We start from the raw sequence: 22,343 nt of genomic DNA on the forward strand, positions 1-22,343 counted from the left end.
AGCTTGAGTCCAGGAGTATCAGTGGTCTTAACATAAAGATTATATACACTGGATCTAATAGAAGAAACTGTGGGGAAGAGCCTTGAATGCATTGGCACAGGAGAAAATTTTCTAAACAGAACTCCAATAGCTCATGCTTTAAGAACAAGGATCGACAAATGGGACCTCATGAAACTGAAAGCTTTGGTAAGGCAAAGGACACTCAATAGAGCAAAAAAGCAACCTACCGACTGGGAAAAGACCTTCACTAACCCTACATCCAATAGAGGACTGTTATTCAAAATATATAAAGGTCTCAAGAAGTTAGACTCCACCCCCCCAAAAAACACCCAATAACCTAAGGAAAAAATGGGGTATAGAACTAAACAGAGAATTCTTTTTTTTTTTTTTTTTGGTTCTTTTTTTTCGGAGCTGGGGACCGAACCCAGGGCCTTGCGCTTCCTAGGTAAGCGCTCTACCACTGAGCTAAATCCCCAGCCCCTAAACAGAGAATTCTTAACAGAGGAATCTTGAATGGCCTAGAAGCACTCAAAGAAATGCTCAGAGTCCTTAGTGATCAGGGAAAGAAATGCAAATCAAAACGACCCTGAGATTCCACCTTACACCAGTCAGAATGGCTCAGTTCTTATTAATTTTACTGAGCTGTTACCTTTTGTTTTCTTTAAACTCCATGATTTTTATTTTATTAATTTGATGGTTGTTCTTTTAAGTTTTGTGTCTTGGAGGTCATCAGGTAAGTCTCATTGGAAAATCATTTTTTACAGGGCTGGTAGGTGTTTGGAAAGAAGATACTGGCTTGATCTCTCTTGTATACCTTTTATTTTTATTAATCATTTTGTTCATTTACATTTCAAATGATGTCCCCCTTCCTAGTTACCTCTCCATAACTCCTCACATTCCAACCCCCTTTATCCCCTCCCCTTTGCTTCTATGAGGGTGCTCTCCCACCCACTCACCTACTCCCGCCTCACCCCTCTAGCATCTCCCTATGCTGGGTCATTGAGCCTCCACAGGACCAAGGGCCTCCCTCCCTCTTGATGACAGATAAGGCCATCCTCTGCTACATATGTATCTGGAGCCATGGATTCCCTCCATATATACTCTTTGATTGGTGGTTTCATCCCTGGGAGCACTAGGTGGTACAGTTAGTTGATATTGTTGTTCTTATGGGGTTGCAATCCCCTTCAGCTCCTTCAGTCATTCCCTTAGCTCTTCCATTGGGTTCTGCATGCTCAGTCCGATGGTTGGCTATGATTACCTGCATCTGTATTGGTCAGATGTGCTGGTAGAACCTCTCAGGAAACAGCCATACCAAGCTCAATTTTGATCAAACTTACTTTAAACTAAAATTGTCCTTTAACTCTTTTTTTGGTTTTCTTTCTTTCTTTTTCTTTTGAGGGGGTGAAGAAAACTTTATTGATGGTATTCAAGAGAGTAGGGAGGGCACCCTAGGTCCCTCCTGCTATTATGGGGGGTCTGGGATGGAAATTGTGAGGGGGATGCTCAGTTGGTGGCCCGAGTTGGAACAAGGACTCCTCAGGAATTGAGGGCCTCTCTCTTGCTCTCAGTATCTTTGCTAGAGTGGGTGGTCCAGGGTTTCCTACTCCTTAGAGGCCATGTAGGCCATGAGGTCCACCACCCTGTTGCTGTAGCCATATTCATTGTCATACCAGGGAAGGAGCTTTACAGAGTTGTCATTGAGAGCAAAGCCAGCCCCATTATCAAAGATAGAAGAGTAGGAGTTGCTGCTGAATTCACAGGAGACAACCTGGTCCTGAGTATAGCCCAGGATGTCCTTTAGTGGGCCCTCGGATGCCTGGTTCACCACCTTCTTTTTTTTTTTTTTTTTTGAGTGCAAAAAATAAATATAAAATTTATTAAAACACCCACAATATTTTAAAGATGCCAGGAGTAATACAGTTCACAAACCCAGTTGTTTGTGTAAATTATAATAAAATACAAATCAAAAAAGGATACATACTTGCAATTTCTAGGCACCCTAAATTAAATTTACTGAAACACTGGGGGAGAAGGAAAGGGGAAGGAAGGCGGTAGCTCAGGAGACAAACCAATAAACTGGAAGGAAAATATTAACAAAAAGGTAAAAATTATACAAAATAAAATTATCAGCATAAATTTACTGTACTAAGATATCTACAGTTTAATAATACACATCCTATTGCCTTGAGACATTGCAAAAACCTACCATTCATCCATCAACCCCAGATAAACTTCATTTCAAGTAGCCACAGTTTACAAAGTCAAGACGGAATATTCAAGTATGGTTGTTAAGTTCACCTCCATTGGAAGCCAGGTAACCAAACAGGAATTCAAAGAGATAAGAAATAAAACACATCCAAAAGGTACAAGGGTTCTATATCAAGTCTAAAGCATTAGTATGCTGTGAGACAGCCGGTCCTTGCTTCTTTAAACACAAGAACAATAAATGACATCACTCCTGTCTCTCTCCCCCTACCCCCAAAAGAAAAAGAAAAAAATAAAAACAAATCTATATTGGAATCAAGAAAATTTGGGATGTCCAGATGAGCCAATTATATCTGTCCCCATGTGAAGAGTGAGGGTTCCCCCTGATGACGAGCCGTCAGAGCGAGGGGAGCGTGACTGACAGCCTACAGAAAGCATCCCTGATATCAGAACAGAAGCAAACGAGGAGCAGGCTGAACAGCTCACTGATCCTCAGGCACGAAGCCAGAACCTGGCTTCTGTGCTGAGGTCTTCCCTCAGGTTCACCACCTTCTTAATGTCATCATACTTGGAAGTTTCTCCAGGAAGCATGTCAGATCCACAATGGATACAATGGGGTTAGGAACATGGAAGGCCTTGCCAATGAGCTCGTTCAGCTCTGGGATGACCTTGCCCACAGCCTTAGCAGCACCAGTGGATGCAGGGATGATGTTCTGGCCTGCCCTACAATCATCATACTACAGCTTTTCAGATGAGCCATCCACAGTCTTCTGAGTGGCAGTGATGGCATGGACTGTGGTCATGATCTGTTCCATGATGCCAAAGCTGTCATGTTTGACCTTGGCCGGGGGGCTAAGCAGTTGGTGGTACAGGATGCAGTGCTAACAATCTTGAGTGAGTTTTCATATTTCTCCTGGGTTACACCCATCACAAATATGGGGCATTGACCAAAGGGACAGGGATGATGACCCTTTTGCCCCCACCCTTCAAGTGAGCTCCAGCCTTCTCCATGGTGGTGAAGACACCAGTAGATTCCATGATATCCTCAGCATTAGTATCACCCCATTTGATGTTAGCGGAAGATGGTGATGGGCTTCCCATTGATGACAAGCTTCCCATTCTCAGCTATAACTGTGCCATTGAATTTGTCATGGTAAATTCTTGTCATATAGGAACATGTAGACCATGCAGTTGAGGTCAATGACGCGGTTGTTGATGGCAACAATCTCCACTTTGCCAGATGCAAAGAAGGCAGCCCTGGTAACAAATGGCCAAATCTGTTCATGCCAACCTTCACCATCTCTATGGGATGAGTCTGGCACTGCATGAGAAGATGTGGCTGTCTCTGGAACAGGAGGAACAGAAAGCCTTCTTTCTGCTTTCTTGTGGGTCTGTCTCTTGGCTTCCACTCCTGTCAGCTTTCAACCCTATGGTATTTTAGGCTTTATGATATACTAAATATATGTGTTATTCTCTGTCAATCTCACCTCTCAGACTCTCATTTCTCCCTCCACCCTTCTTTTTATTAATTCATTTCCTTTATATTCCAATTGAAACTTCTCTCCTCTATTTTCTGTTTCTCTCTCTTCTCCCCCACATTCTCTCATCCTCCATTTATCCTCAGAAAAGGGGAGGCCTCAACCATCCTTGGCATACTATCTTGTAGTAGGACTAGGCTCAACTTCTGCTACTGTGGCTAGGAAAGGAAGCCCAGTTAGGGGAAAGGGATCTAAAGGCAGGCAACAGACTCAAAGACAGCCCCTGCTGCTCCTGTTAGGAGTCCCACATGAACTGCCTAGGTTCACCCCATGAATGCTCTTTGGTTGGATGTTTAGTCTCTGGGCCCCTATGGGCCCAAGTTAGTTGATTCTGTATGTTGTCTTGGGGTGTGCTTGACATCTCTGGCTCCTTTAATCATTCCTCCCCTCTTCCATAGGATTTCCTAAGCCCCAACTAATGTTTGGCTATGGGTCTCTGAATCAGTTTCCATCAGTTTCTGCAGAAAGTTTCTCAGAAGACAATTATGCTTGGTGCCTGTCTACAAGTAGAGCAGATGTCAGGGGTGGGCTTTGTCCCATGATGTGGTTTTCAAGTTGCTTCACGCATTGGTTGGCCATTCCCTCAATTTCTGCTCCATCTGTACATCTGTATATTTTGCAGGCAGGACGAATTGTGGGTCTAAGGTTTTTTGGCTGGGGTGGTATTCCAGTCCCTCCAATGGAACAATTTTCTATTTGCAGTAGATAGCCATTTCAGGTTCCATAACTTCCATTGCTAGGGTCACTCTCACAGATTCCTTGGAGTTTTCAATGTCCTAGATTTCTAGCTAGTACTGTAGACACCCCCTACTAATTTCCATTCTCACTCCCAGTCATCTTCCACCCTTTCCCCAAACCTGATTCCCATCCGTGTTCCCCTGTCTACTCCCTCTTCCACCCAGTCCCTCTCTCCTTCTACCTCTGATGATCATTTCCCCCTTTGTGGGTGAGATTCAAGAATCATTCATGGGGACCTCCTTATTACTTAGTTTCTTTAGGTCTGTGGATTATATCATGGTTATTCTCTACTTTATGGCTACTTTTCACTTAGAAGTGAGTACATACCATATGTGTCTTTCTGGGTCTGGATTAACTCACTCAGGATAGTTTTTTCTAGTTCCATTCATTTGCCTCTAAATTTCATGATGTCCTCATTTTTAAATGAATATTAATTCCATTATATATATATATACCACATTTTCTTTATCCATTTTTAAGTAGAGTGACCTCTAGCTTATTTCCAGTTTCTGACTATTGTAAATAAAGCGGCTATGAACCTAGTTAAGGCAGTGTCCTCGTGGCATGGGCATGGTGGGGCATCTTTTGGGTTTATGCCCAGTAGTGGTGTAGTTGGGTCTTGAGGAAGAACTAGTCCCAATTGTCTGAGAAAACACCAAATTGATTCCCAAAATTTGCAAAATTGACTTACAAGTTTGCACTCCCACCAACAGTGGAGGAGTGTTCCTGTTGTTCTACATCCTGATGGATTTTCATTTGTTAAACTATCCCTGCCATCTCTGGGGTTAAGCCTGCTTGATCATGGTGGATGATGTTTTTGATGTGCTCTTAGATTTGGTTTGGTGGCATTTTATTTGAATCAATGTTCATAAGGGAAATCTTGGTTGAGTCTTTGTGTGGTTTAATTATTTATCTCTGGCCTAATAGAATGATTTTGGCAATGGTCCTTCTGTTTCTATTTTATGGAATAATTTGAGTATTTATATTAGCTCTTCTTTGAAAGTCTGGATAGAGTTCTGCACTAAACCCATCTGGTTCTGGGATTTGCTTGTTTGTTTGTTTAGGAGGCTTTTAATAATTGTTTTGCTTTCCTTAGGGGATATAGGCCTATTGAAATTGTTTACCTGATCTTGATTTAACTTTGGTAAGTGGTATTTATCAAGGAAATAGCCAATATCAAAAAGCCAGTATGAGATCGCACTAATTTCTTTATGGAAGCACTTAGGCTATGAACTTTTCCTCATTGTGTCCTATAAGTTCGGGTATGATATGCCTTCATTTTCACTGAATTCTAGAAAGACATTAATTTCTTTCTATATTTCTTCCGTGATCCAGTGATCATTGAGTAGAGAATTGTTCAGTTTCTGTGGGTTTGTTGGCTTTCTGTTGTTTCTGTTATTGTTGAAATCCAGCTTTACTCCATGGTAGTCTGATAATATACAGGGGGTTATTTCAATTTTCTTGTATCTATTGAAACAGGTCACCAACTATATGATCAGTTTTGGAGAAAGTTCAGTGAGGTGCTGAGAAGAAAGGATATTATTTCATGTTTGGGCAAAATGTTCTGTAGATATCTGTTAGGTCCATTTGATTCTTATCATACATTATTCTCAGTATTTTCTGTTTAGTTTCAGTCTCAGTGGCCTGTCCATTGGTGAGAACAGGGTACTGAAGTCTATTTATGTGTGGGGTTCAAAGTATGATTTAATCTTTAGTAATGCTTCTTTTACAAATGTGGGTATCCTTGCATTTGGGGTATACATACTCAGAATTGAGACTTCATATAGGTTGATATTTTCTTTGATGAGTATGATGTGCCTTTCCCCATCTTGGTTGCTTAATTCTGGTTGAAAGTCTACATTAGAATGGCTAGTAGCTTGCTTCTTCAATCTGTTTACTTGGAAACTTTTTCCAGCCCTTTATTCTGATATAACGTCTATCCTTGTTGCTGAGGTGTTTTTCTTATATGCACCAGAATAGCATCTATTCTGTTAGCCTGTCCCTTTTATTGTGGAATTGAGTCCATTGATTTTTGAGAAATATTAATGACCAATGACTGTTAATACATACTTGGTATGGAGTTTTCCTTCTAGTATCTTCTGTATGGCTGGATTTGTTGATAGATATTTTTTAAATTTCCTTTGTCATGGAATATCTTCTTTTCTCCATTTATGGTGACTGAAAGTTTTCTGGGTATGATAGTCTGGGCTGGTATATCTGGGCTCTTAGAGGCTATGATACATCTGCACATGCCCTTCTGACTTTTAGAGTCTCTTTGAGAACTGGGGTGTAATTTTGATTGTTCTGCCTTTTTCCTTGCAGTGTTTAAATAGTTTTTCTTTGCTTTATATATTTGGTGTTTTGATTTTTATGTGGTAGGAGGATCTTCTTTTCTGTTCCAATCTATATGGTGTTTGGGAGCTTCTTCTATCTATGTTTATAGACAACTTTTTCTTTAGGGTAGGACAATTTTCTTCTATGGTTTTATTGAAAATATTTTATGAACCTTTGAGTTTGGAATCTTTTCCTTCTATTCCTGTTCTTCTTAGGTTTGGTCTTTTCATAATGACCCATCTCTTATATTCTAGTGGTAATGCTTACACCTGTATTTTCTGTATTCTTTTCCATGATTCTCTCAGTTTGTGTTTTTGTAATTGCTTCTATTTTTCATTTTCTGGTCTTATTCATTTCCTTTTTCTGTTCAATTCTGTTTTCTGTATTTATTTAAGGGATTTTTTCATTTTTTCCATTAAGGCCTCTATTATCTTTATAGGATTCGATTTCCTGTGCTTCAGTTGTGTCCGGATGTCCAGAGGAGAATATTTACTTAAGTTTTGTGAAAGAGGACATTTCAATTGCAAATGTGTATGTGTGAATTGTTCTGTTTGACTTTTGTTTCAGCTTCTGTGGGAAGCTTGCAGCCTTGTAGATATTTCTACTTTGCTGTTGAAAGTGCAGTAAGGAGTGTTTTATTTGTACCTCACAAATTCTGAAATACTGGGTTTTAATTTTTGATAAGTTCAAAATATTTTCTAGATTGTGTATTTTCTCTGAAATAACTTATTTGTGTTGAATGAAAAAATATTTTGTGGCATTTGTTGAAGTGTAATACATGAGAATTGATTTAGCACAACCGCTGTGGATATGACTAGGATTTTGCAGATGGGAAGAAAGATTGGATTCAGCCTCATATGTAGGCTGGGAAGATGAGAATTAACAACTGAAGAGCAGAGTGGGATCATTGGATGAAGAATTACTAAGAGAAAACATCACAGTAAGTGCAAGTTGCTAGACCTGATGGAATGTTTGCTAAAGACAGCCCAGGGGGTTGAGGGAGTAGTGGACAGTGAGGAGGCATGGGGCAGAAAGGCTCCTGCCAAGCTGTACCAGCAGGGGTATAAATCCAATACCCGGTTTATCAAATGCATGGCAAGTCTACGAGAAAATGCAGGAGGTAGTCTGAAGATCAGCCAAGCAGATAACCTTCATCCGATGTAGGTTCTTTAATTTAAAATACTTGAGGATTTCTAGACAGCCCTCTGATAATGGTTTCCTACTTAGAGTGCTCAGGTCATGGAAAATGTTTCACTTTATTCATACTTTTTAAGTCTCAACTGTGCCTAGCGTGAAGTCTTACGTGGTGATACTTCAGTAATGAATGTTTATCTTCCTGTTCTTTGAATGCAATGTTTTATGTCACCAGGACTAGTGTTTCTCTGAGTGTCTTTCAGACAACTCTGCAACCAGAGCTGAAAAGAAGTAGATTTGACTTTTTTCTCTGTGGAGCCATACTGCTTCAGTATGTTGTATGCTTTCAGCTAAGTAAAGAGTCCTCATCTGCTCTTAATCACTGTGTACTTAACTGGACATACGTGTTTGCATATGTGCTCCTGTGTGTAATCTTCCTGAGAGGATGCTGCTATGTTCACAGAACCTAAAATTTGAAAAACTCTTATATATGTATGTGTATGCTTATTTAAACAAAAGACACACATATGGGCATCAAACTATAATTTAATTATTTAAAGAGTTATCCTGAGGGAAAATAGAGACCATGAGTTGTTTTTCTTAAAAACTGTTTATGACTTGGAAAGCTGCTCAGCAGCTGCGCTCATTGTGAGCTGCCCTCAGGATCCCCTTGTCTGAGTTCTGAGTATGAAGTTAGGCCCCAGTTCATTTTCTAGCACCCACGGCAGGCGGCTCACAACCGCCTGTACCTCCAGTGTCAGGGGATCTGACCTCTCTCTGGCCTCTGTGGGTGCCTGCACTCATGCCATACTCATATGCCAACACGCATGTGAATAAAACTGAAAAGGAAATGTTAAGATTTTTCTGGTATTGTTAATTAATTTTAATTTTTTGTTATTTTAACTTAGCATTTCTAGGTTTATGATTTGGTCCTTTTTCTTACTTTAATTTTAAGAACTCTGTGTGTATGTGTGTACACTAATATTAAAAATGTTTCAAAAACTTACTATAAAAGTTATTTGAATTTTTGGTCTTTTAGTCTTATTTGAGCAGGGTAATGAATATACATTCATATATTTTTTGTGCATTTGTTAACATCTATATTGGTTCTTCCATTTCTATAAGATATCTATTAATTAGCATTCTGTCTTTATAGAAAATACTTGAGAAGAATAAGAGAAAAAGATTTGCTAGGCTCACAGTTTTTGAGGTCTCCCGGAGGCCCTAAAAATAACTAAGTAAGAAACCGGGACGTTTTCTCATTCTCTTTTTAAAAATCCCCTTATACACTAAAAGATATGATTGGAACACCTTTTTTTTTTTTTATTAACTTGAGTGTTTCTTATTTACATTTCGAGTGTTATTCCCTTTCCCGGTTTCCAGGCAAACATCCCCCTAATCCCTCCCCCTCCCCTTCTTTATGGGTGTTCCCCTCCCCACCCTCCCCCCATTACTGCCCTCCCCCCAACAATCACGTTCACTGGGGGTTCAGTCTTAGCAGGACCAAGGGCTTCCCCTTCCACTGGTGATCTTACTAGAATATTCATTGCTACCTATGAGGTCAGAGTCCAGGGTCAGTCCATGTATAGTCTATAATAGTAACTGAAATTACCATTTTTATTTTATCACTTAATACTTTGGGCCTGGTGCTTTCATATATTAATTTTGGAAACTAAGGCTGGGAAAACAATTGAATGATTTAGGAGAGATAAGTAAAGATACATAGGATTATCATTTAATTTCCAGAAAATTCCTTAATTGTTTTGCTAGTCAAACATAAAATGTTACATTAAACAATTAATTTTAGGATTGGCCTATAGGTCAAGATTCTTTTGTTTTTTAAGACCACTTAAAGTGTACATAGATTTTGTGAGTATTGAGGGGTTTGCCTTGGAAAATGCTACTGAGAAGTAATATATTATGTTGTAAATGATGTTATCAAATTATGTATTTTAATATTTAAGTATTAATACATTTATACTATATAAATATAATACAATAAATAACTTATAGTATGTAAATATCTAAATATGTTGCTGAGAAATTAGGACTGCTTCGTATGAGTTCTTAGTATAAATTAGGAATTTAGAAGAAGGACTCCTGTTGAACCAGCACCATTTGTTGAAAATTCTATCTTTATTCAACTGGGTGGTTTTAGCTCCTTTATCAAAGATCAAGTGACTATAGGTGTGTGGGTTCATTTCTGGGTCTTCATTTCTATTCCATTCAGCTACCTGCATTTCTCTGTACAAATATCCTACAGTTTTTATGATGATTGCTCTGTAATACAGCTTGAGGTCAAGGATGGTGATTCCCTAGAACATCTTTTATTGTTGAGGATAGTTTTCGCTATCCTGGGTTTTTTGTTCATCCAAATGAATTTGCAAATTGCTTGTTCTAACTCTAGAATTGGAGTCTTCTATTGAGTTGGACTTTTAATGGGGATTATATATATATGCAGATTGGCATTGATAGCTGTATCTTTTGGCATAATGGCCATTTTTACTATATTGATCCTGCCAATCCATGAGCATGGGAGGTCTTTCCATCTTCAGAGGTCTTCTTCAATTTCTTTCTTCAGAGACTTGAAGTTCTTATCATACAGATCTTTCACTTGCTTGGTTAGAGTCACACCGAGGTATTTTATATTATTTGGAACTATTGTGAAGGGTGTCGTTTCCCTAATTTCTTTCTCAGCTTGTTTCTCTTTTGTGTAGAGGAAGACTACTGATTTCTTTGAGTTAATTTTATACCCAGCCACTTTGCTGAAGTTGTTTATCAAGATTAGTAGTTCTCTGGTGGAACTTTTGGGGTCACTCAAGTATACTATCATATCATCTTCAAATACTGATATTTTGACTTCTTCCTTTCCAATTTGTTTTCTTTTGACCTCCTTTTGTTGTCTGATTGCTCTGGCTAGCACTTTGAGTATTATATTGAATAAATAGGGAGGAATAGAGTAGGCAGCCTTGTCTAGACTCTGATTTCAGTGGGATTGCTTCAAGTTTCTCTCCATTTAGTTTGGTGTTAGCTACTGGTTTGCTGTATATGGTTTTTACTATGTTTAGCTATGGGCCTTGAATTCCTGTTCTTTCCAGGACTTTTAACATGAAGGGGTGTTGAATTTTATCAAATGCTTTCTCAGCATCTAATGAAATGATCATCTGCTTTTGTTTCTTTGAGTTTGTTTATATAGTGGATTATGTTTATGAATTTTTGTGTATTGAACCATCCCTGCATGCCTGGGATGAAGCCTACTTGATCATGATGGATGATCATTTTGATGTGTTCTTGGATTCGGTTTGTAAGAATTTTATTGAGTATTTCTGCATCGATATTCATAAGGGAAATTGGTCTGAAGTTCTCTTTCTTTGTTGGGTCTTTGTGTGGTTTAGGTATAAGAGTAATTGTGGCTTCATAGAAGGAATTTGGTAGTGATCCATCTGTTTCAATTTTGTGGAATAGTTTGGATAGTATTGGTATGAGATCTTCTATGAAGGTCTGATAGAATTCTCCACTAAACCTGTCTGGTCCTAGGCTTTTTTTGGTTGGGAGACTTTTTTTTTTTTGGAGCTGGGGATTGAACTCAGGACCCTGCGCTTGCTAGGCAAGCACTCTACCACTGAGCCAAATCCCCAGCCCCGCGGTTGGGAGACTTTTAATGACTGCTTCTATTCCTTTAGGAGTTGTGGGACTGCTTAGATGGCTTCTCTGATCCTGTTTTAACTTTGGTACCTGCTATCTGTGTAGAAAAATGTCCATTTCCTCCAAATTTTCCAGTTTTGTTGAATATAGGCCTTTGTAGTAGAATCTGATGATTTTTTTAATTTCCTCAGACTCTGTTGTTATGTCTCCCTTTTCATTTCTGATGTTGTTAATTTGTATACTCTCTGTGCCCTCTGGTTAGTCTGGCTAAGGGTTTATCTATCTTGCTGATTCTTTGTGTAGTTCTTTTTGGTTCTACTTGGTTGATTTCAGCCCTGAGTTTGTTTATTTTTGTTGTCTAATTCTCTTGGTTATATTTGCTTCTTTTTGTCTTAGAGCTTTTAGGTGTGCCATCAAGCTGATAATGTATGCTCTCTCCAGCATGTAGAAAAATGCAAATTGATTCATTCTTATTGCCCTGTGCAAAGTTCAAGTCCAAATCTATCAAGGACCTCCACATCAAACCAGATACACTCAAACTAATAGAAGAAAAAGTGGGGAAGAACCTCGAGCACATGGGCACTGGAGAAAATTTCCTGAACAAAACACCAATGGCTTATGTTCAAAGATCAAGAATCGACAAATGGGACTTCATAAAATTGCAAAAGTTCTGTAAGGCAGAGGACACTGTCATTAGGACAAAATGACAACCAACAGATTGGAAAAAGATCTTTACCAATCCTACATCCAATAGAGGGTGAATATATACAAAGAATTCAAGAATTTAGACTCCAGAGACCCAAATAACCCTATTAAAATGGGGTACAGAGCTAAACAAAAAATTCTCAGCTGAGGAATAGTGAATGACTAAGAAGTACTTAAAGAAATGTTTGAAGTCCTTATTCATCAGGGAAATGCAATTCAAAACAACCCTGAGATTCCACCTCACCCCAGTCAGAATGGCTATGGTCCAAAACTCAGGTGACAGCACATGCTGGAGAGGATGTGGAGAAAGAGGAACACTCCTCCATTGTTGGTTGGATTGCAAGCTGGAAATCAGTCTGGTGTTTCCTCAGAAAATTAAACATAGTACTACCTGAGGACCCACCCATACCACTCCTGAGCATATACCCAAAAGATGCTCCAACATATAACAAGGACACTGGCCCCACTATGTTCATAGCAGCCTTATATATAATAGCCGGAAGCTGGAAAGAACCAAGATGTCCTTCAACAGAGAAATGGATACAAAAAATGTCATACATATACACAATGGAGCATTACTCAGCTATTAAAATCAATGAGTTCATGAAATTCATAGGAAAATGGATGGAACTAGAACTAGAAAATATTGTCCTGAGTGAGGTAACCCAATCACAAAAAACACACACATGGTATGCACTCATTGATAAGTGGATATTGGCCCAGAAGCTCGAATTACCCAAGATACAATCCACAAACTACATGAAGTTCAAGAAGAAGGATGATCAAAGTACGGATGCTTCAGTTTTTCTTAATGGGGGAACAAAAAATATTCATAGGAGGAGATATGGAGACAAAGTTTGGACCAGAGACAGAAGGAATGGCCATTCAGAGCCTGCCCCACCTGGCAATTCACTCTATATACATACAGCCAGCAAACCGAGACAATATTGCTGATGCCAAGAAGTGCATGCTGACAGGAACCAGATATAGCTGTTTCCTGAGAGGCTCTGCTGGTGCATGATGAATACAGAGGTGAATGTTAGCAGCAAATCATTGAATTGGGAACAGGGTTCCCATTGGAGGGGTCAGAGAAAGGAGTGAAGGAGCTGAAGGGGCTTGCAACTCCATAAAAACAACAATACCAACTAACCAGAGCTCCCTGAAACTAAACCACTACCCAAAGAGTACACATGGACTGACCCAGGGCTCCAGCTGCATATGTAGCAGAGGATGGCCTTGTTGGGCACCAGTGGGAGGAGAATCCCTTGGTCCTGCCAAGGCTGGACCCCAGTATAAGGGAATGTCAGGGCAGGGAGGCAGGAATGGGTGGGTGATTGGGGAGGGGGCACACCCTCACACAAGGAAGGGGAAAGAGAATGGGTTAGGAGGTTTATGGATGGAAAACTGGGAAAGGGATAGCATTTGAAATGTAAATAAAAATATCCAATGAAAAATAGAGGAAGGACTCAAAAAAAGTCTTGACAATCATTTTCTTTGATATAATAGCAAAGTCAACTGCCTCAGGAATGAAGGTATACAAAAGCTTCTTGCAAAAATGAAGATTTTCAGTCTCTTAGAGGTTCTATTGCTATGATAAAACACCATGGAACACCAGGAAGGGGTTAATTGTGCTTACACTTCCATAACACTGGGATCATCAAAAGAAATCCCAAGTTAGGAACCTGCCAGCAGGAACTAAAGCAGCCATCCTTGAGAAATGCTGTCCTGGCTTGCTTCTCATGGCTTGTTCAGCCTGCCTTACTTCACCTAGGTCCCCCAGCCCACATGTGGCCTTGCCCTTAGGAGTCTAGGCCCTTCCACAACAATCTATAATCAAGGACATGACCCATATAATGGCCCACATATAGGGCAATCTTTTGGGTCCATTTGCTTAATTAGCATTTCCTCTTCCCTAGGAACTCTAGCTTGTGTCAAGCTGACATAAAGTAGTCAGAACACTGCCCTCTTGTCAGTTTGACACACAAACACATCAACATCTAACTGGCATATTTCTTTCTCAGTTGTTCCCAAGATTGCATGTTAACATTAATATCAAAATGTGTTTGTTCTTTTGACCAGGGGTACTGTTTTGCCCCTACTGGGCTTTAGTAAAACTCTGATACCTCCACCTCCTTCTCTACCTGAAGTTTTTGAATCTTGTGAAAGAAAATTGTGATATTTACTTTTTATGTGTGTTTCCTGGGGAAGTGGGTGATGAAATCCAAAGCTGACCATGAAGGAAGGATCCACCCCACTGAGCACCATCCTGCTGATGGCTGTGTCCTGTCTAGCATAGCAATTTGGTGTAAATGTACATTGCCATATATTCAAAATAAAGCCTGTATTAGTTACATAAATACAATGTTTCAATATTAAATTTGATATTCCCACTTGTGGATATAATAATCATTTTTTTGTTTTTGTTTTTTTTTTAATTTTTTTATTAACTTGAGTATTTCTTATTTACATTTCGAGAGTTATTCCCTTTCCCAGTTTATGGGCCAACATCCCCCTAACCCCTCCCCCTCCCCTTCTTTATGGGTGTTCCCCTCCCCATCCTCCCCCCATTGCCGCCCTCCCCCCAACAATCACGTTCACTGGGGGGTTCAGTCTTAGGAGGACCAAGGGCTTCCCCTTCCACTGGTGCTCTTACTAGGATATTCATTGCTACCTATGGGGTCAGAGTCCAGGGTCAGTCCATGTATAGTCTTTAGGTAGTGGCTTAGTCCCTGGAAGCTCTGGTTGCTTGGCATTGTTGTTCATATGGGGTCTCGAGCCCCTTCAAGCTCTTCCAGTTCTTTCTCTGATTCCTTCAACGGGGGTCCTTTTCTCAGTTCAGTGGTTTGCTGCTGGCATTCGCCTCTGTATTTGCTGTATTCTGGCTGTGTCTCTCAGGAGATATCTACATCTGGCTCCTGTCAGCCTGCACTACTTTGCTTCATCCATCTTGTCTGCTTGGGTGGCTGTATATATATGGGCCACATGTGGGGCAGGCTCTGAATGGGTGTTCCTTCTGTCTCTGTTTTAATCTTTGCCTCTCTATTCCCTGCCAAGGGTATTCTTGTTGCCCTTTTAAAGAAGGAGTGAACCATTCACATTTTGATCATCCGTCTTGAGTTTCATTTGTTCTATGCATCTAGGGTAATTCAAGCATTGGGCTAATAGCCACTTATCAATGAATGCATACCATGTGTGTTTTTCTGTGATTGGGTTACCTCACTCAGGATGATATTTTCCAGTTCCGACCATTTGCCTACGAATTTCATAAAGCCATTGTTTTTGATAGCTGAGTAATATTCCATTGTGTAGATGTACCACATTTTCTGTATCCATTCCTCTGTTGAAGGACATCTGGGTTCTTTCCAGCTTCTGACTATTATAAATAAGGCTGCGATGAACATAGTGGAGCACGTGTCTTTTTTATATGTTGGGGCATCTTTTGGGTATATGCCCAAGAGAGGTATAGCTGGATCCTCAGGCAGTTCAATGTCCAATTTTCTGAGGAACCTCCAGACTGATTTCCAGAATGGTTGTACCAGTCTGCAACCCCACCAACAATGGAGGAGTGTTCCTCTTTCTCCGCATCCTCGCCAGCATTTGCTGTCACCTGAGTTTTTGATCTTAGCCATTCTCACTGGTGTGAGGTGAAATCTCAGGGTTGTTTTGATTTGCATTTCCCTTATGACTAAAGATGTTGAACATTTCTGTACGTGTTTCTCAGCCATTCGGCATTCCTCAGCTGTGAATTGTTTGTTTAGCTCTGAACCCCATTTTTTAATAGGGTTATTTGTCTCCCTGCGGTCTAACTTCTTGAGTTCTTTGTATATTTTGGATATAAGGCCTCTATCTGTTGTAGGATTGGTAAAGATCTTTTCCCAATCTGTTGGTTGCTGTTTTGTCCTAACAACAGTGTCCTTTGCCTTACAGAAGCTTTGCAGTTTTATGAGATCCCATTTGTCGATTCTTGATCTTAGAGCATAAGCCATTGGTGTTTTGTTCAGGAAATTTTTTCCAGTGACCATGTGTTCGAAATGCTGCCCTAGTTTTTCTTCTATTAGTTTAAGTCTATCTGGTTTGATGTTTAGGTCCTTGATCCACTTGGACTTAAGCTTTGTACAGGGTGATAAGCATGGATCAATCTGCATTCTTCTACATGTTGACCTCCAGTTGAACCAGCACCATTTGCTTAAAATGCTATGGTTTTTCCATTGGATGGTTTTGGCTCCTTTGTCAAAAATCAAGTGACCATAGGTGTGTGGGTTCATTTCTGGGTCTTCAATTCTGTTCCATTGGTCTATCTGTTTGTCTCTGTACCAATACCATGCAGTTTTTATCACTATTGCTCTGTAATACTGCTTGACTTCAGGGATAGTGATTCCCCCTGAAGTCCTTTTATTGTTGAGGATAGTTTTAGCTATCCTGGGTTTTTTGTTATTCCAGATGAATTTGCAAATTGTTCTGTCTAACTCTTTGAAGAATTGGATTGGTATTTTGATGGGGATTGCATTGAATCTGTAGATTGCTTTTGGTAAAATAGCCATTTTTACTATATTAATCCTGCCAATCCATGAGCATGGGAGATCTTTCCATCTTCTGAGGTCTTCTTCAATTTCTTTCTTCAGTGTCTTGAAGTTCTTATTGTACAGATCTTTTACTTGCTTGGTTAAAGTCACACCGAGGTACTTTATATTATTTGGATCTATTATGAAGGGTGTCGTTTCCCTAATTTCTTTCTCGGCTTGTTTCTCTTTTGTGTAGAAGGCAGCTACTTATTTATTTGAGTTAATTTTATACCCAGCCACTTTGCTGAAGTTGTTTATCAGCTTTAGTAGTTCTCTGGTGGAACTTTTGGGATCACTTAAATATAATATCATATCATCTGCAATTAGTGATATTTTGACTTCTTCTTTTCCAATCTGTATCCCCTTGACCTCCTTTTGTTGTCTGATTGCTCTGGCTAAAACTTCAAGAACTATATTGAATAAGTAGGGAGAGAGTGGGCAGCCTTATCTAGTCCCTGATTTTAGTGGGATTGCTTCAAGTTTCTCTTCATTTAGTTTAATGTTAGCAACTGGTTTGCTGTATATGGCTTTTACTATGTTTAGGTATGGGCCTTGAATTCCTATTCTTTCCAGGACTTTTATCATGAAGGGGTGTTGAATTTTGTCAAATGCTTTCTCAGCATCTAATGAAATGATCATGTGGTTCTGTTCTTTCAGTTTGTTTATATAATGGATCACGTTGATGGTTTTCCGTATATTAAACCATCCCTGCATGTCTGGGATGAAGCCTACTTGATCATGGTGGATGATTGTTTTGATGTGCTCTTGGATTCGGTTTGCCAGGATTTTATTGAGTATTTTTGCGTCGATATTCATAAGGGAAATTGGTATGAAGTTCTCTTTCTTTATTGGGTCTTTGTGTGGTTTAGGTATAAGAGTAATTGTGGCTTCATAGAAGGAATTCGGTAGTGATCCATCTGTTTCAATTTTGTGGAATAGTTTGGATAGTATTGGTATGAGGTCTTCTATGAAGATCTGATAGAATTCTGCACTAAACCCATCTCAACCTGGGCTCTTTTTGGTTGGTAGACCTTTAATGACTGCTTCTATTTCCTCAGGAGTTATGGGGTTGTTTAACTGGTTTATCTGTTCCTGATTTAACTTCGGTACCTGGTATCTGTCTAGGAAATTGTCCGTTTCCTGAAGATTTTCAAGTTTTGTTGAATATAGGCTTTTATAGTAAGATCTGATGATTTTTTGAATTTCCTCTGAATCTGTTGTTATGTCTCCCTTTTCATTTGTGATTTTGTTAATTTGGACACTCTCTCTGTGTCCTCTCGTTAGTCTGGCTAAGGGTTTATCTATCTTGTTGATTTTCTCAAAGAACCAACTTTTGGTTCTGTTGATTCTTTCTATGGTCCTTTTTGTTTCTACTTGGTTGATTTCAGCTCTGAGTTTGATTATTTCCTGCCTTCTACTCCTCCTGGGTGCCTTTGCTTCTTTTTGTTCTAGATATTTTAGGTGTGCTGTCAAGCTGGTGACATATGCTCTCTCCTGTTTCTTTCTGCAGGCATTCAGAGCTATGAGTTTTCCTCTTAGCACAGCTTTCATTGTGTCCCATAAGTTTGGGTATGTTGTACCTTCATTTTCATTAAATTCTAAGAAGTCTTTAATTTCTTTATTTCTTCCTTGACCAGGTTATCATTGAGTAGTTCAACTTCCACTTATATGTGGGCGTCCTTCCCTTATTGTTATTGAAGACCAGCTTTAGGTCGTGGTGGTCTGATAGCACGCATGGGATTATTTCTATATTTCTGTACCTGCTGAGGCCCGTTTTTTGACCAATTATATGGTCAATTTTGGAGAAAGTATCATGAGGAGCTGAGAAGAATGTATATCCTTTTGCTTTAGGATAGAATGTTCTATAAATATCTGTTAAGTCCATTTGGTTCATGACTTCTCTTAGTCTGTCTATGTCTCTGTTTAATTTCTGTTTCCATGATCTGTCCATTGATGAGAGTGGGGTGTTGAAATCTTCTACTATTATTCCATGAGGTATAATGTGTGTTTTGAGCTTTAGTAAGGTTTCTTTTACGTTTGTAGGCGCCCTTTATTTGGGGCATAGATATTTAGGATTGAGAGTTCATCTTGGTGGATTTTTCCTTTGATGAATATGAAGTGTCCTTCCTTACCTTTTTTGATGACTTTTAATTGAAAATGGATAGAATAATCTTATGATATATGCAATGTGCTGTACATCTTTGGCAAATGAAGCAATGAATATACCATTATACATTGTTCTTTTGATGTTTCTTTAACAAAATCCAGTGATTATAGGTATGTTGAAATGTAGTAGAACAACTCAGTACATGATTTGTGGGTATAAATATGAACAAGCATGTGTGTTCTTTTCATGTATGTTAAGGCACACAGCTCTGTAGGGTGTTAATGAACATGTGTGCACCTATATGTGTGTGTGCTTATGTAATCCTCCCATGTTTTTCTTTCCTTGTCTGTCTTTCTCTGTCTCTCTCTCTGTCTCTCTCTGTCTCTCTGTTTCTCTCTCTTTCTCCCTCCCTCCCTCCCTCTCTTTTCTTTCTCTCTCTCTCTCTCTCTCTCTCTCTCTCTCTCTCTCTCTCTCACTCTCTCCCCCTCCCCCCCTCTCTCATTAACAGAATGCTTCCTATGCTTCTCAAACATTCTACCAACTGGGGACACATATTCAAATATATTAGCCAAGGGGGTAATCCTCTTTTAAACCACCACAGAGCTGTTATGCTGTAATATTCTGCAGTAATATTTTCTTTGGTCTCTTTAGCTACCTTATTCTTGTTATTAAAAGTCATCTACCCTTACATTGGAACTTAAACCTCCTTTTAATTCTAGTGGTTTTAGTGGTGTTTCATTTTTATAAAAGCATGTGCTGGGGCTGGGGATTTAGCTCAGTTGTAGAGTGCTTACCTAGGAAGTGCAAGGCCCTGGGTTCGGTCCCCAGCTCCAAAAAAAAAAAGAACAAAAAAAAAAAAAAAAAAAAAAGCATGTGCTGTTCCCATACTTGGCAGATAAATTTCCATTTCATTCTGATTTTCAAGTAGCTTTGAATATGTTTGCTTGTTTACCTTGTAAGTCTGATGGTTTTTTAATTAATATTCTTTTCTTATTTCTTATTGAAGTATCTCTTTTTTCTAGTGGTATTTATTCATATTCTTAACGATGGTATTTACTGAATTCTTTTTCTTCCGGATATCAGATTCCCTTAATCATCTTTTGTAATTCTGGTCTAATGACCATGAGTCCCTTGCTTTTTTCTTATCCTGAAAGGTCCTCACTTGAAGCAAAACCTTGCTGGGTGCAATAGTCTTGAATGAAATTACTTTGTTTCAGGACCTAAAATAGACTCTCCATGTCCTTCTGGTATTTAGGGTTCCTTAAGAAATGTATATAAAGGTCCAATGTCTTTATGTGCTCCTCTTTTGCAGATTGTAATGTTCCTTCTTTGTCCTGTATTTTAACAACTTAACTCTCCTATGTCAAGGTGACAGACTTCTATGGTCATATGTGTTGGCATTCTTTCTACACTCTGGTCCACATTTGCCTTCCAACAACCATATAGGGCTGGCTTGCTATAAAAGGGACAGTTTGGCCTCTCTGACTCTCACTCTTTGACTCTTTTTCTCTCTCTCACCCCATCCTTCTACTTCTATCTCCTTCCCCCTTCTCCTCTCTCCATGTGTTCCTAGCCTGCCTCTCCTCTTTCTTGCTCCCCTCTCTTTGTCTTTCTCTGGTCCCCTCTCTTTCTCTGTCTCTACTCTTTTCTCAACTCCCCTTCCCATGTCCCCAAATAAAACATATCCTTGGTTTTATATAGCACAACAATAGATATTTGGAGTTCTTAATGTTTCTTATACTGGGGTGTCTGTCTTCCCCAGAATGTGGACACTTTTATGCTATTATCTTAACAAAGAGGTTTTCTTTGATCCCAACCAGTAGTTCTTTTCCTCCAGTATACCAGAGAACATATAATTTTTAAGGGTATCCCAAAGCTTTTGTATTTTCTCTCCAAGCTTTTTAAGCTTCTCTTTTCCTCTTCTTTCTGACAGTAACAATTCAGATCTGCCTTCAGACTCTGCTATTTTTACTTCTGCTTTCTCAGTCTGTTTCTGGGACTAGTGACAAGTTTCTCATGATCTGGGACTCTGTCTTGTCTTTTTCAGGTCCTGCATTTCTTTGTTTGACTTATCTGTTTGTGGTTTGTATCCACTTTTTCATATTTCTGTGTTGAGATTATTTGTTTGTTAGGATCATCATCTTTTACACTAGATGGTGACCTCTTAAGATTCTCTATGGATGACCCTGGGAGGCATCAGTGAGTTCTGGTTTTGATTTGCAGCAGATTCTCATACACTCCAAGGCTAACATCCTCCATGGCTTTGTTTTGTTGTTGTTGTTGCTGCTGCTGCTGCTGTTGTTTTTGTTGTTGTTGTTGTCCCCTTGTGTCATGCTGACTGACTTACTGTGAAACAGGATTCAGGGATTGGACTGGCTGGCCAGTGAGACCCAGGCGTCCTTCTGAGCCTGCCTTCCCAGCACAAGGAGTACAGCACACACAACCTTGTTTTACTCGCTTTACACTGTGTGAGAAACAAGTCATGCCCTCTTGACGGTACAGCACTCACGTGACAGACTAAGCTGTCGTCTAGTACCTGAAAGATGATGCTTAATAACATTAACCACAGTGCAAACTAGGTTTCATTATGACATTTTCACATGTAAAGGAGTAAATTGTCGGGACTGGGGATTTAGCTCAGTGGTAGAGCGCTTACCTAGGAAGCGCAAGGCCCTGGGTTCCAAAAAAAAAAAAAAAAAAAAAAAGGAGTAAATTGTCTTTGTTGATCTGCTTCCCTTCCCCTTCTGCCACTCTCAATCACAGTCTGGACCCTTCCCCCTTCCCTGCTGTGTAGCTTCCTGTCCATGGTCATGCCACTGGTGTACTATACCCTTTCCTCCCTCCTTCCCTCCTCCTTCCATCCCTCCCTCTGCTCCTCTCTGCTTCTCTCCCTCTCTCCCTCTTCCCCCAACACAGTTCTCCCTCTCATAGTCTCTGACCTAGTAATTTTGCCATGTACCGACTAATAACAGCCCTCCCACAAATAGTTCTTTTGTTGGTCATGTTGTTACATGCTAATAATCCCAGCATAGAGAAAGCCAAGGTAAAACTGTGAATTCAAAGTTCAGGCTATTTATTGAAATATATGAATTTATAGTTTGAAATAGAAATATATAAATAATATTTATGGAGTTATAAAAATTTAATAATATGTTATTGTATAATTTAATAGTGGATATAGTAATATACATTTATATATAAATACCTAAACATTTAAATAATTTTATATATAAAAATAAATTTATTTGTAATTGAAATATGTAAACATATAAAATACCAAAAATAAAAAAGTTTATATTTCATATATTTGGCATATTTGTTGTAATTCAGTTGATAGTTTGTACTAAAAAATACCCTCATAGAAATGAATTTGTA

The 22,343-nt window shown here is 39.2% G+C and overlaps 1 protein-coding gene across 13 annotated transcripts in view; it reads left to right on the plus strand.

Annotated features, from left to right (window-relative positions):
* The window catches only part of Cntln (centlein), a 274,806-nt gene that overhangs the window by 142,001 nt on the left and 110,462 nt on the right, over positions 1-22,343 (plus strand).

This window comes from Rattus norvegicus, chromosome 5 (assembly GCF_021556685.1).
Source record: "Rattus norvegicus strain SHRSP/BbbUtx chromosome 5, alternate assembly SHRSP_T2T, whole genome shotgun sequence".
Taxonomy (NCBI): Eukaryota; Metazoa; Chordata; class Mammalia; order Rodentia; family Muridae; genus Rattus; species Rattus norvegicus.